The sequence below is a fragment of the Myodes glareolus genome, chromosome 11, assembly GCF_982192425.1.
Source record: "Myodes glareolus chromosome 11, mMyoGla1.1, whole genome shotgun sequence".
NCBI classification, from domain to species: domain Eukaryota; kingdom Metazoa; phylum Chordata; class Mammalia; order Rodentia; family Cricetidae; genus Myodes; species Myodes glareolus.
Window position 1 is genome coordinate 47,854,675 of NC_142036.1, and position 14,997 is coordinate 47,869,671.

Consider the following 14,997-nt stretch of genomic DNA (forward strand, 5'->3'; position numbering starts at 1 on the left):
AACAACAAAATACAGAAGAATTCCAAAGGCTGTTGGAGTCTTCAATATGCTTAGCATGTATTTGTTCCTGTACCAGCTCTTCTAAGGCCTGCACAACCCACACAGGTTTGTCTTGTCTGTCAACCATTTTAAAAGTAGTGCTGTTGATGCCTTAAACTGTGTACTGATCGAAAAAAACTTACTCTAGGCTGGATATGTTAGACTGACCAATGTTAATTTGTAAGCCCAAAAGACCAAGTAGTTTCCTGGGAAACTGGGAGTTGTAGTTCTTGAAAAAATAATACCCACTCAAGGATCAAGCAACTAACTGTGATTCTGGTAAGTATAGTTCTTGGAAATAACAACAGAGCCTCACGGGAAAGTATAGTGGCCTAAGGGTTTTGTTCAAATAAGCCCCACCATGTGTCTGGAAGCCACACAACTGAAATGGAATGTTTCTAGGTGGTAGTCCTGATCAAATTCCATCTTGTTCAGTATTTAAAATTTTAATAAAAGCTTGTTTAAATTTGGTCAAAATGGTAGAAATTTTCTGGTGAATTTCAGGAGTAACAGATTAATAGTTTTATACTAACTAATAAATGAATCGTTTCTTTTTATGCAAATTGTGTGAAACCAACTGATGCTGCTGATACCTGGTACCAATCTTGTCTAAGGTACCAACCTTTATATGATCCTAGATCTACTATCTCTCCTTTTATCTTAGGTTACGTTGGAGAAGATCATAAATTTGTACTAGCTTGTTTTCAATCACAGATCAAACCAAATTTAGGTTAGTAATTGGTAAGGATATAACAAAAATAACATCCATAATCTGACATATTCCCTTTAGAAAGAATTAAAGGTTCAGAATGGAAAGAAATTAAGAAGCAGTTTAGTAGCCAAAAAGAAAAAGAAATCAATTAAGACAATGAAAATGAGGAGATAATATTTAGGAGCACAAGTTTCTCAAACTCCACAAGGAAAGATGGGCCATTCATCTGATGTTAACTCATTTGATTTAAATATATAGTAAACTTTTTAAGATAATGCAGTAAGAGCATAATGACACTCAAAGAAAGAGAAATTTTCTCCTTCAGTTATGGCTTGTGGGCACAAAGAAGTGATAGTGCCTGGTGATTTGCGACTTGAAACCATTTAATCTGGAGAGGGAGGATAAATAAGAACAAAGCATTAAATTATGAAATTTTCAGATAAACAGATGAAGCTAGCAAAAAATCATCCTGAGTGAGGAAGCTAAGATCATAAAAGACAAATATTTGATATTTTCTCTTACATGTGTTAGATAGTAAGCTTTAGATAGGAGTGTTACAACCTATATAACTATAGAAGTTAGGTATAGAGTAAGGAACTAGGCAGGAGGGGATAACTCCCAAGGAAAACAGAAAAGTACTTTTATAAAAAGTCATGAGGGGGATGGCATGGTAGGATTAAAGGAAGAAGATGGATGGGTAAGGAAGGCAATACAGGGAGTGAAAACTAACACTAACGACCATTGAAGGATCATATGGAAACCTACTACTATAGAAGCTTCTTAAGATATATACACATGAGAGAAAGAAATGGAGTCACCAAATAATATGGGAAATAATGCCCCAAGTTGCCATCAAGTGAACCCTCTAGTGCTAGTAATGGGTTACATCTAGTTGAATTTGGCCAAAGGTAAAAGCCCTCAAAATCTCAAGCTACTGTTAAGTCTATTGTCTCCTCTCCACAAATTGATATTAAGAACCTATTGCTGAAGATAATTCTTATATATCTCATTGCACAAATAGAGTCAAAAAGGTGCCTAACTAAAGCCTTGTCCACTATTGACTAGTGTCCCTGGTATGGGAAGGTACTCTGCACACCACCAGAGGAGAATCTAACTACCGACCCAGAAACAAATCCTGTAATCTAATTTGGGTGAGTATAGAGGTTAACAGAATCTTGGGGAAGTTGATGAAGGATAAATGATCAGAATATATTTTTATAATCCCAAAATTTTTAATAAACATTACTTAAAAACCCTAAAATACAGTAATATGAACGCATCTTTTCTAAAAGGTCTATAGGCTTCAGATAATGTTTCAGGACTGTGTACACATTGTTGAATAAATTTCTTTGTGGTGACATTTTCTCTGTGCTGCACAAATAAAGCTTGCCTGAAGATCAGAGGGTAGAGCTAGCCATTAGTTAATCATAGAGGTCTGTAGGTCTGTACAGGAGACAAGAAGGGATATAGTTGGAGAGAGAAAGGAATATAAGAAGGGAGGAGACCAGAGTTCACGGTATTCATCTGAGGACTTGTAGAGACACCATACCTGGCAATGATATTTGAGATAGTAATTTTAAATGATTAATACATTTTGGTAAAAGGATCTTTTGAAAGTCTAAAGAATTGACATACATTTTATTTTACCAACAAACACTTAATAAACATTAGTTTTCTTTATTCTCACTTAGAGTAGTAATTGGACATCTGAATGAACTCATTTTATTCAGATGGAGTATTTTATCTCAGAGAGTTTAAAACTCTTGTTTTTAAATGAACCTAATATAATATTTCACAAATAAGAATCTGTATCATTCTAATTTTGCTCAAAGGAAGACACATGCTGCTTAAAAAAAAGAGTCAGCTTTGCTAAGATTTTCAAGTATTTCCATTTTTCAGATTTCAGCCTAGAATTTTTATGGTTACTTAGCTGAGCAGATGGCTCAGAAGGATAAATATTTGTAGCTTAAGATTTTAAATAAAGACTATATCCTTTATAGTAGACTTACTTTATAGGGAAAAGAGTCTTCTGTGACAACAAACTGTTCTTATGTAACTATTTTAGGAACAAGTCTGTTTTAGTTTAACACATTACAGAAAGAGATATATTTAAATTAACAGTGCTTTACTTTCTAATTTGAATTTTGGGTTACTCTTTAGGATAATATTAAAGGATGCATTTTTAAAAGCTAACGATTATATTCCTATCACCACTACTGACTCATAATTTGTTATTGTCTTACAATAATCAGCCTTATGTTTTAGGGAAATTTCACCACTTAAAATGTTTTCCTAGAACACCAGTAGTCACTTAGAAGTATATGACAGCCAAAGAGTTCTAACTCCACTGTAGGGAAATAACAACCAATCCCACAGAAGACTTCTTTGATAATTACTGTTGACATTTGACAGAACCTAGAATCACCAGGAAATGGGCCAAGTGACATACCTAAGAGACTATCTTGATTTTGTTTCTATGTTAATTAAGGTGATAATGCTCATCTTCACTGTAGGTGGGGGCATTCAGGGAGAAAGCAAAAGACACTGGCATACATTCACTGCTCTTCTCTTGCTGCCTTGATTTCCTCACCATGATGCACTGTACCTTGAACTATGAGCTAAAACAAACCCAGCCACCTACCTACTTTTCTTCCTTCCTTAAACTGCTTATTTTATCACAGCAAGGAGAAAGTAATTAAGACACCTTCTCTGGTTTATAACTATCTGACACTATTCTACACAAATTCCTGTAAAAAGCTTACAGAGAACCTAAATTATTGTTGTTTTTTACACAAAAAATATAATTAATAGTCCTACGAGTATTTTGTACCTAGGTGTGTGTGTGTGTGTGTGTGTGTGTGTGTGTGTGTGTGTGTGTTATGCACACATATGCACACATACATGGGGTTGTTGTTTTTAAGATAAGCTCCAGTCTCCATTCTCAGAGTGGGGATTACAGGCCATTATGCCCAGGTTATGGTATTATAGGAACTGAACCTTGTGCATCTTGCATGCTATACCAGCTGAACAATATCCCCAGGTATATTTTGGCTTATTTATACTTCCATTTTTATACTTAGTTTAAACCCTGTAAAAGTCAATTAGTTTTGACTGTTATGTTCTTAGTATAAACAGAACTCTTATGGGAGTGCTGTTGAAGACCAGGTCTTCAGAAAATACCATAAAATCATCAAAATTATCTTTGATAGATATTTTAATGTTTTATGAAAAGTTTGTAAACTTTACTATTTCAAAGTACTTCACAGTACCCCTAAATCTAGAGAGGCTACAGACAGTTCTGCCTACTAAGTAAGTTTTACGTTCATATAAACTAAGTAGCTGCTTGAAGAAAAGGTTAAAATTTTATTTCAAAGAATTATTATCTAGCCACAATTTATTTATTACTAGCCACAATCAGTAAAAAGATGGATATATCTCTTGGGCTACACACAGAACTAAAAGTTTAGAATCACTCTGGACACTACCACTATCCATGTTCCCTATTCCACACTGATTTTCTTGCATTCCTAGCTTTTTTTTTAATTTTACATCAGTTAATTATGTAAATCTCAGCTTCAGAGAGATGTGGTATCATCATATAGTGCAATCCAATGTCAAAACTGAATTAACTTGAGCCAGGACTTTGTCTGATAGATGTGATGATTACCCTCATAAACTCCACCATGTTGCCCATAGTAATATTTTATGAACATGGTAGGTTAGATACACTGTGTGGGAAATATGGCTCTTAATGATGGTTTCTTATAAAAAAAAAAAACTGCTAAAATTAGCTTTATAATTAGTTTCACTCAATTTCTGCTCCATTTCATTTCATTCACAGATCACGTTGAGAAAATAGGTTGAAAACTATTACTATTCTTTAATTTAGATGGCCTGAATACTATAATGTTAAATACTCAGTAAACACTGAGTAGTTGAAGAATATTAGCAATAACTTTAGATATTAACAAGCATATTAATTCTTACCTTTATATTATCCACAAAAATAAAAAAAATTTTTCATTTATAATCTAATATTTTGACATATTTAGAAATATGGATTATAATTTTTTGCAATCACCAATTATCATTATATTTCACTATTTAATGTGCTTGCAATTCTGCAGTAACAACTCAGAAAACTGGGAAAACATTCATGTCAAACATAAATTTAATAGTATGCAAGCATCAAGTGTTTAATTATCTAAAACTAATAATGAATAAACTTTCAAAAAACTTAGGAAGATTAAAAACTAAATGACAATAAATAATGTGATAATTAAAGCTAAAAGCACAGTTACAAATAAAGGTCATTATACATGAAGCTTAATCACAGAAGACCTACTGGAATAGGAATAGGTAGATGATGATCCATGAAATCAGTCACATGAAAGGTTGAGAGAAAAATATTCCAGGGAAAGGGAGACAAAAGTGAATGAATAAATAATAATACAAAAAGAAAGACAATGTAGCTTATGTAAATAATATGAAAGAAAAATGGCAATAGGATGGCAGAGAAAGTCACAAACCATGGTTTAACTAGTATATCTTTAATAGATCAGAAAGTCACTAAATAATTTCAAAAAAGAAATGCCATGGTTTGATTTTCTGTTAATAATCTATGGAGAATAGATTAGCAGATGATACGAGTGGAAAGAAATATTTAGAAGTTTTAATAGTTTATGCTAGAGGCAATGGTCATTTGAACTAAGGTGGTAGCAGATGACATAATGTAGATAAGCTCAATATAACTTTGGAGATGCAACTGATATGACTTGGCAATGTTTGTAATTGAGTAGTTATGAAGATAGTAAAAGAAAAGTACCAAGAAAATTAAAAATATTTTGTAGGTTTGAATTTTTGAGAATATCGTGATTTCATTTTTTAAAATTGAATAGCTATGGAAAAAGATTTAGAAAATGACTAAGACTAAAAAAATTACTGCTATTAGACAATAAAAACTAAAAACTAAAACTCTATGTGAAAATAATTTAATATACACTTTTACATATTTTTAAAAGTAAACTCATTGCTTACAATGTCGCTATACTATATTTGATATATAAATGTTTTAAATTATGTCTATTGAGACATAGTTCTCTAATGAGAATTAATTGCTTTCAATATTAATGAAAGTTAATTTTAATATACTTATCTTAAGTCTATAATTATATAGAAATTAACAGTATTACTTGATAAATATGTGCTTTTCCCATTAGTGCCTAGGCTATAAGAGCTGAGGAATCATGTTATTATTTGATCACTAAAGTGTTCAAGATTTTTAGTAAATGTCTTAGGTTTGGGATTCTATTGCTATGATAAAACACCATTTCCAAAACAACTTAACGAGGAAAAGGTTTACTTCATCTTACAACTCTGAGATCACACTCCAACACTGAGGGAGTCAGGCAGGAACTCAAGGTAGGCTTGATCCTCCTGGCTTGCTCAGTCTGCTTTCTTATATCATCCAGGTTGACCAATTCCAAATTTGGACCAATTCCAAATTTGCCCAGCAGACATACCTAAAAGCCAGTCGGCATTTCCTCAATTAAAATTTTCTCTTCCTGCCTTAATACAAGGAGAGATGCTCAGTCTTATTTCAACTTGACAGACCATGTTTTGTTGATACCCATGGAAGACCTGTCCTTTTCTGAATACAATTGGGGGAGGAGTAGATTAGGGGCTTGGGGAAAGGGAATGAGAGGAGAGGAGGGAGGGGAAACTGCAGTCGGGATGTAAAACAAGTAACTTCAGTAATAATTTAAAATTTTTTCTCTTCTCAGATATGGCTAGGTTTGTATCAAGTTGACAAATACCAAACAGCAGAGTAAATAAGCAAATGAATAAAAATCAATAACATGATAAAGAGACTAACAAAAGAACCATTTTAAATCAGTAAAACGCCGGGCGGTGGTGGCACACGCCTTTAATCCCAGCACTCAGGAGGCAGAGGCAAGTGGATCTCTGTGAGTTCGAGACCAACCTGGTCTACAAGAGTTAGTTCCAGGACAGGCTCCAAAGTCACAGAGAAACCCTGTCTCGAAAAACGAAAACAAAACAATAAATTAGTAAAACTTGGCACTTATAAAATCATATAGTTTATCGTATTTATATAAATATTAATTCTTTTATTACCTGAAAATAGCTCTTAAACTTGAGGAAGAAAAATATTCATTCTATCAAAAAATACCAGCTGGAGGCAGCCGCCGGCCTTAAAGGCACGCAGTGGCTGCTTCCGCCCGGAAGCTGTTGCGCACTAAGTAGCTGGGAAAGGAGTTGGTCTCTGTTTACCGGCCCTCCCGGGGATGGCCCCCAAAGTCTCAGAGTCAGTGGAATAGCTCCGCACCACCGGCAACCAGAACTTCCGCAATGGCCAGTACGGCAAGGCCTCGGCGCTGTACGAGGGCACACTGCGGCTGCTGCAGGCGCGAGGTTCTGCAGACCCCAAGGAAGAAAGCGTTCTGTACTCCAACCGTGCAGCGTGCTACTTGAAGGATGGGAACTGCACAGACTGCATCAAAGATTGCACTTCAGTGCTGACCTTGGTTCCCTTCAGCATCAAACCCTTGCTGCGAAGAGCATGTGCATATGAAGCCCTGGAGAAGTACACGCTGGCCTATGTCGACTATAAGACTGTGCTGCAAATTGATAACAGTGTGGCATCAGCCTTGGAAGGCATCAACAGAATCACTAGAGCTCTCATGGACTCACTTGGGCCTGCGTGGCGCCTGAAGCTGCCCCCTATTCATTCCTGTGGTGCCTGTTTCAGCCCAGAAGAGATGGAATTCCTTGCCTTCGGAGAATCACAAAGAGACAGCTAAAAACAAATCCAAAGAAATCACAAAGAGCAGAGTGCCTTCTGCTGGGGATATGGAGAGAGCCAAAGTTCTGAAGGAAGAAGGCAATGAGCTTGTAAAGAAGGGCAACCATAAGAAAGCTATTGAGAAGTACAGTGAAAGCCTCTTGTTTAGTAGCCTGGAATCTGCCACGTACAGCAACAGAGCGCTCTGCCATCTGGTCCTGAAACAGTACAAGGAGGCAGTAAAGGACTGCACAGAAGCCCTCAAGCTAGATGAGGGATCTAGGGTGATAAGCAAAATATACATCAGTATGGTTATGGGCCACGGCCGGTTCAGGCACCCTCTCCTCTGTCCAGAGAACAATCTGGGGATCTCTCCTTGGACCTGGGATCCCATATATAATCAAGTCTCCTGTAAACCCTAAAATGACTCCCTTATTTAAAATATATTCTTCCCTGATCCCATATTCATCCTTCCTCACTCTCCCCCTCCCAGGCCACCGAGCTTTCCCCATTCCTAGATCCTTCATCTGGCGAAGGACGGCGATACAGACGGAGACCCACATTGGAGCACCGGACTGAGCCCCCCAAGGTCCAAATGAGGAGCAGAAGGAGGAAGAACATGAAAAAGAAAATCAGGACTGCGAGGGATGCTATCACCCACTGATACAAGGGAACAGATCTAATGAGAGTTTACCAAGGCCAGTTGGACTGGGACTGAACGAGGACGTGATCTAACCAGATTCTCGGAATTTGGCCGGATTCTCTGAATGTGGCTGTCCCGAAGTCTTTCTGAAAAGCCATTGACTATGATACTGGGACTTGTTTCCTCTGCATATACTGGATTTTGGGGATCCAGTCTGTTTGGATACTCACCTGCCTAGACCTGGAGGGAGGGGGGAGGAACTTGAACTTCCCACAGGGCAGGAAACCCTGACTGCCCTCAGGGACGAAGAGGGAGGAGGAGAGGGAGTGGGGGGAGTGGGAGGGTGTTGGGAAGAGGGGCGGAAATGGAAACTTTTATAATTTAATAAAATTTACTCTCAAAAAAAAAAAAAGAAAATAAAGTAAAAAAAAAAAAAAAAAAGAAGCCCTCAAGCTGGATGGGAAGAATGTGAAGGCCTTTTACAGACGGGCTCAAGCCTACAAGGCACTGAAGGACTATAAATCCAGCCTTGCAGATATTAGCAGCCTCCTACAAATTGAACCCAGGTAATGGCCCTGCACAGAAGTTACAGCAGGAAGTCAACCAGAACATGAACTAAAACCCCATGAGGGCAACAGGAACCCTCTACCTGACCTTCCCAGAGAAGCTAGGGGCCTCCCCTGCATCTGCCACCAAAACCCAGCATGCCCCTAAGGGAGTGCAAAAGCAACCCCATTTTGGCCCCTTGGAGAGGTAGCAGCCTTCCACCTGAGAAGCTTTGCTGTTCAAATTAAGTCCATTTACTGACAAGCACAGGATATTTTTTTCAGAAAGGTCCCCATTGGAGCTAAAGTGTGAAGCTACAGCCCTGGGCTCATCCCCTTGCTTCTGCCTGGTCCTTGTCAACAAAGTACTTGACGATTGTCATGACCCAGATGTGCCTCAGACCGATTGTTGCCCTTGTGGTGTCCCAAGATACCACACCTCTCCAGTTAATCTGAGCTGGGAGGGTAGTGTTGACAGGCTAAAGTGCTGGCTTACCTACACCCGAAGCGGCCTGTTGAGCTGGTTCTCCAAGGCTGCCATTTCCCCAAGGGTACAACTGCTGTCTGCACCCTGTCCTTGGCACAGTGTCCTGTGTTGAGCCCCAGTGCCTTTAGTCCAGGCCCTTTGTGGGAAGGCAGAGCCGGACCCTTGGAGGTTCTATGTTGTTGCCTTCTGTATGGAGCTACCTACGCATTCAAAGAGCCTAAATTCCTCCTAGGATGGGGAGAGAGGCCTCCTTGAGATTCTTGTCCCTCCAGTCTGAGCAGGAACTGACCTTTCCCCCAACAGCAGCCCCTCAGGCTTCTTTGTTTTTGTTGTTGTTGTTGTTAATATGTTGAAGTTAATTGAACTGATTTTATTGAACTGTGTGTTGCTGTTGCATTAAAAGATTTTCTTCTGTACAGTCGGCTTTTGTACATTTGTCTTCTCAGCCTTGCACCAGAAACTCAGTAGTGATGAAAATTGTTGTGCTATGTCGACTGCAGCACAAAATAGAAAATAAAAGCAAGCTACATCTTAACATGTACCTTTCCTATGGCTGAATTTCAACCCTGTAAAAGAAATGTTAATTTAAATATATTTTCACTTATTTCCTTAATAATATAGAATGATCTATGAAAAAACCAAAAAAACCCAAAACAAACAAAAAAAACAAAAAATACCAGCTGTCTAAATGCAAAACACTTACTAAATATATTGCTATTGAACACCAAATATATATAAGAAAATATGCAGGGTGCTCAAAATTAAAACAGTAAATATTTCTCTTAAGGAGGCTACAATGAATGGAAGAGTGCTTTACCCAATACATATGAATAAGTACTATTTATACAGTTTAGTTTAAAAGCATTTAGTAACAAAGAACATAAGGCGCTAAAATTAATTTCTTAAAATATTTATGGTATTTTTAAACTGTTTTCTTCATTAGTTTATGTTTTATTGCCTTTCATTTCTTCCAAATAAACACTGGCACATTAACTTTCTTGTCTACTGACATATCACTCTACCCCATTTTATTTAGTAGACATATAATGCTAGAAAAGCAAACATATTAATAACAAAGTTTGCATGAAGATACACAAATAATTTAAGAGCATTTACTATTGCAAAGATGAATCAGATACTTTAGAAAAAATACATATCTTTAATTTTTGCTCGTTCTTTCTTTTTTCTCTTTTTCCCTTTCATTTTCTTTCTTTGCAGGGACTTCCACAGGATAGTAACAAACTCTATAATTCAATAACTTTACCATGTAACTAAGCATTATAGTAAAATTATCATTTTTTTTACAATTTCATGGAATCAATACTGATTTTTTTCCTGTAATTTTAAACTTTATCTTATGGCTTTTTTCATTTTCTTAAATTGCAGACTTTCGTATCTAGAATTAATGTACTTAATAGTTTATTTGTGGGATATACAAATTACAAGCATTTAATCTTGTACTTTGGATACATAATTCAGCAAAGCAGCACAGGATCTTTAGCACTGTGATATGGCAGTAGCTGATGCAGTAAATGAGATACCTGCCAAGTGATTAATTGGTAAGGCAAAACACATATCTTAGATAACCTGGACAAAAGGATGATTTCTGTCATCAATGAGAAAAGGATTTCTTCATGATCAACATAAGAATAGACTTTTAAACAAAAAAACTGTTTTATTTCACTAATTATCACTTTTATTTTTAGATCCATCTTATACATCTGATAGAGGGTTAATACCCAGAATATATAAAGAACTCAAAAAGCTAGATATCAAGAAAATAAATAATCTAATTAAAAATGGGTTGCAGATCTAAACAGAACCCTTCCCTCTCCCCTCCCTCCCTCTTTCCTCTCTCTTTGAGACAGGGTTTCTCTATGTAACCATCCGGGCTGTACTGGAACTCACTTTGTAGATCAGTTTAGCCTCAAACTCACTGAGATCTGTCTGCCTCTGCCTCCCAAACGCTGGGATAAAGGTGTGCACCACCACCACCCAGCTCTAAACAAAACTCTTAACAGAGGAAAGTTCAAATGGCTGAGATACTTAAAGAAATGTTTAACATTCTTAGCCATCAGGGAAATACAAATTAAAACTACTTTGAGATTTCATCTTAAACCTGTCAAAATGGCTAAGATCAATAAAACAACTCATGACAGCTCATGTTGGCATGAATGTGAGGTAAGGGAAACACTCATCCACGGCTAAGAGAGCAAACTTGTGCAGTCATTACAGAGATCAGTGTGGTGGCTCCTCAGGAAGACGGGAAACAATCAAGCACAAGATTCAGTTATACCACTCTTGGGTATATGCCCAAAGAATGCTTTATTTTACTACAAAGACACTTGCTCAACACTTGTTTGTTGTTGCTCTATTCATAATAGCCAGATGCCGAAAACAGCCTAGATATCAAGCAATTTATGAGAATGGATAATGAAAATGTGGTATATTTTACACATTTTTATTATTCTATTTAATAGAATATTAATCATCTGTTAAAATATGAAATTTGGAGGTAAATGGATAGAGCTAGAAAAAATTATTTTGAGTAAGGTAACATAGAACTCCCTCTCAAATCCAAATACCATATTTTTTTTTCTAATATGTGGATACTAGCTTTCAAGCCTATAATAGGCATGCTACAATCTGTATCTCTGCCAAGGTTAAGTACTCAATAAGTGACAGCTGGGGAGAAAAGGTGCTTACAAGGACTGGAAAACAAAATATATCGTTATGGGCAGACAAAGCAGAAACTAGAATAGAAGGACCAAAAAGGGAGGGGACATGAGAGAATGGTAAAGGAGGGAATATGGAGAGGGACAACTAATACTAAAGACCATTTGAAAAACCATTAGGAAAACTGCCAAAACTTCCTAAGATACATACATGTATAAAAGAAATCTAAATGGAGTCACCAAGTAATACAGGAGACACTGTCCCAACAAGATCTTATGTCACCAAATAAAACCTCCAGTACCAGAAATGGGCTATATTTTATTGAGTCAATGGAAAAAGGGGTCTCAGGAACTCCCAACACCACAGACTATTGCTAAAGCTATTAATCATTTTCCATAACCTGCTGGTAAGTCCCTACTGCAAAAGACAACAACTATAGATGTTACCAAACACAAAGAAGTTGAGCTGGTGCCTAAACAGAAGTGTTACCCCTGTTTAATAGAGTTCATGGTACTAGAAGATTCTCTGCACACTACTGGAGGAAAAAAGTAATCCTCGTTATCTCCCAGCTACAAACCCTGTGGCCTACAACAATTACCTGCATGAAATACATACCAGTGATTAGTAGCATAAATATTATGGGAGTAACTAACCACTTTTTTAAATTGGATTTCGGACCCAGTCCATGAACTGGAGAAACTGATACCTGACACTGCAGAGACACATACTCACAAGACCCTGAGACTAGATAGCTTACAGGTCCAGGAAAAAACCTAATACTATTATTCTAATAAAGGAATATAGCAATAAAATAATCCCTGATGACATACCATATACCCATAGATCAGTTCCTTGCTCAGACACCATCAGAGAAGCTCCTTGCAGTGGATGAAAACTGACACAGAAACCCATAAGTGGACAGTGTCAGAGAATGAGAGACTCTGGAACACTCAGTCCTAAATGGGTTCATGAAAGTCTTCCCATGAGTGTTCAGGGAGTAATAGAGAAGAGAAGGTGGGAAGACTATAAAAGACAGACTCCAAAGAAATAGTCTTCCTGACACAACAGGACTGACAAACACTAAAACTCAAAGAGACTGCAGCACATGCCCAAGACATGAACAGATTCAAGTCAGGTGGAGTGCTTGTACTAAGATGGGGTTATGGACATGGGAACCCACCCCTAACTAAGAAGCTATCTGCAGTTGATATCCACTAGCAAAGGAAAAATCAGTTTTCTCCAATAGTGTGTCATTCCAGTAGTGGAAATACCAACCACATTGCAGGACAGGCCTCATGCCCAGGAGTTATTTGATCAATGGTACTTTTGTGAATGTTTCCTATCACATTGCTTTGTTAAAACATTTTTTTGTCTTATTGGTCTTCTGCTTATTTGGTTTTCATTGTGCTGTTGTGGGTTACACACTAGTACATTTTCTGGGGGTTTTGTTTGTTTCTCTCTCCCTTTTTTAAAAGACAGAGAAAAAGAACATAAAGTTGGGTAAATAGGGGTAGGGAGTAACTTTGAGGACTTGGAGCAGGGAAAAAATGATCAAAATACACTGCTGGAAAAATATTCAATTAAAAATAGATTACATTTTAGCATTCCATAATTTACTCAGATTTGGGGGACTTTTATGTGAAAATGTAAATCTGTTCTATATTTTCGGGTATGTGAGTATGCATGTTTGCAGTGTATATGAGTGTATGTTACAGGTAGGTTGGATGCATGCATGTAGATGCCAGAGACTGAAGTTGATCTTTTCAGGATAGCATATTTCTAATATACTTGTTATTCCTTTTTTAAAAAGAGATTTTTTTGACCTGAATTATTCAAAAAATTACCCATATACTAAATTAGGTTTTTACCAACATAAATAAAAGATAAAACACATTCAGCTATGAAAATGCTATCAGAACTCTTTTCTTGGCTTTCTTGAGCATCATGAATAGCGAAGACAATATCAACAATCTGTTGCTTTCTCACCAACTGTGTAGCTAGCTATAAATGAAGTAAAGAATTCATCGAATTGCATCAAATTTGTATATGTACTCCCACATAAATATCCAGTAATGTAAGCAATAAGGAAATAATATCAATTAACTATAGAATCCTTTATGATTATTATTATTACAGAAATTACTGCCAATGTCTTCCTGAAATTATGTACAGATAAACTACTCCAATAATTCTTCCAAAAATTTTATTATATTATGTATGTGTATGTGGATACACACATGTGTGGTTATTTACAAATCATGTTCCCATAGCACAGGAGCTATTCAGAGGCTATTACTGCAAGCAAGCTTGGCAATCTACCCAAAACAATTTCATCAGCCCAGCACTATGTTCCAGAGCAATATCTTTTGCTTGGCCTCAATCATACTACCAGGGAAGGGGCCTTTGCACCTTACTGTGCTGGCTAAGATTGGCAGTTCAGGTAGCATGGTAAGGTTGGTAAAGGCAGTTGATTTTGGTCACCTAGGCTCATGCTCAGCTGAGCTGCACCCCAGTTTCAAAGACACAGGCCTATAAATGCTTAAGAGAGCAAGTGTGATACAAATCTACTCAAGGGTATATATAATGCAGACAGAAATCCTACTCTTTCTTGGGGCATAAGACAAAGCCCTACACTTGCTTTTGTGCCCTGATCAAGGGTAACTGAAGTCTTGCTCTACATTCTACCTCTGAAGTTTGGAGGAGCGGGTAAGGACTACAATCAGCTATCAGTTCACACACAGATCAAGTAGCTTAGTCCTCAAGTATTTTGCCTGACAATAGTAGAACTCATGGGCCTTTGCTAAACTGCAGGTTTCAATGTGAGGAGGCCTTGAATTGTGTTGCAAGTCTAAAACCTGTACTTAATTTCCTCTCCCTCGCCCATGTAGAAGACTTCTCTTTCCTTGTTGGACTGTTTCTTGTTGGGGAAGAAGTGCCATGAGCATATCTTTCCTTCATGCCTTCTTTGGTCTCTTTGGAGTGTTATAACAAATGCAAGCAGGACAATTTCTCACCTGATGTCCTTAGCTCCTGTGAATGTTGTTAAATGCGTAAACGTTATTACTTGCCCTGTCTGTGAAGAGATAGTTGAGG

The 14,997-nt window shown here is 37.1% G+C and overlaps 1 protein-coding gene and 1 pseudogene across 15 annotated transcripts in view; one reads left to right on the plus strand and one right to left on the minus strand.

Moving 5' to 3' along the window:
• Window positions 1–14,997, minus strand: part of Gphn (gephyrin) — a 351,833-nt gene that overhangs the window by 271,158 nt on the left and 65,678 nt on the right. The window lies entirely within an intron of this gene.
• Window positions 7,037–8,937, plus strand: LOC125387736 (mitochondrial import receptor subunit TOM34-like; annotated as a pseudogene).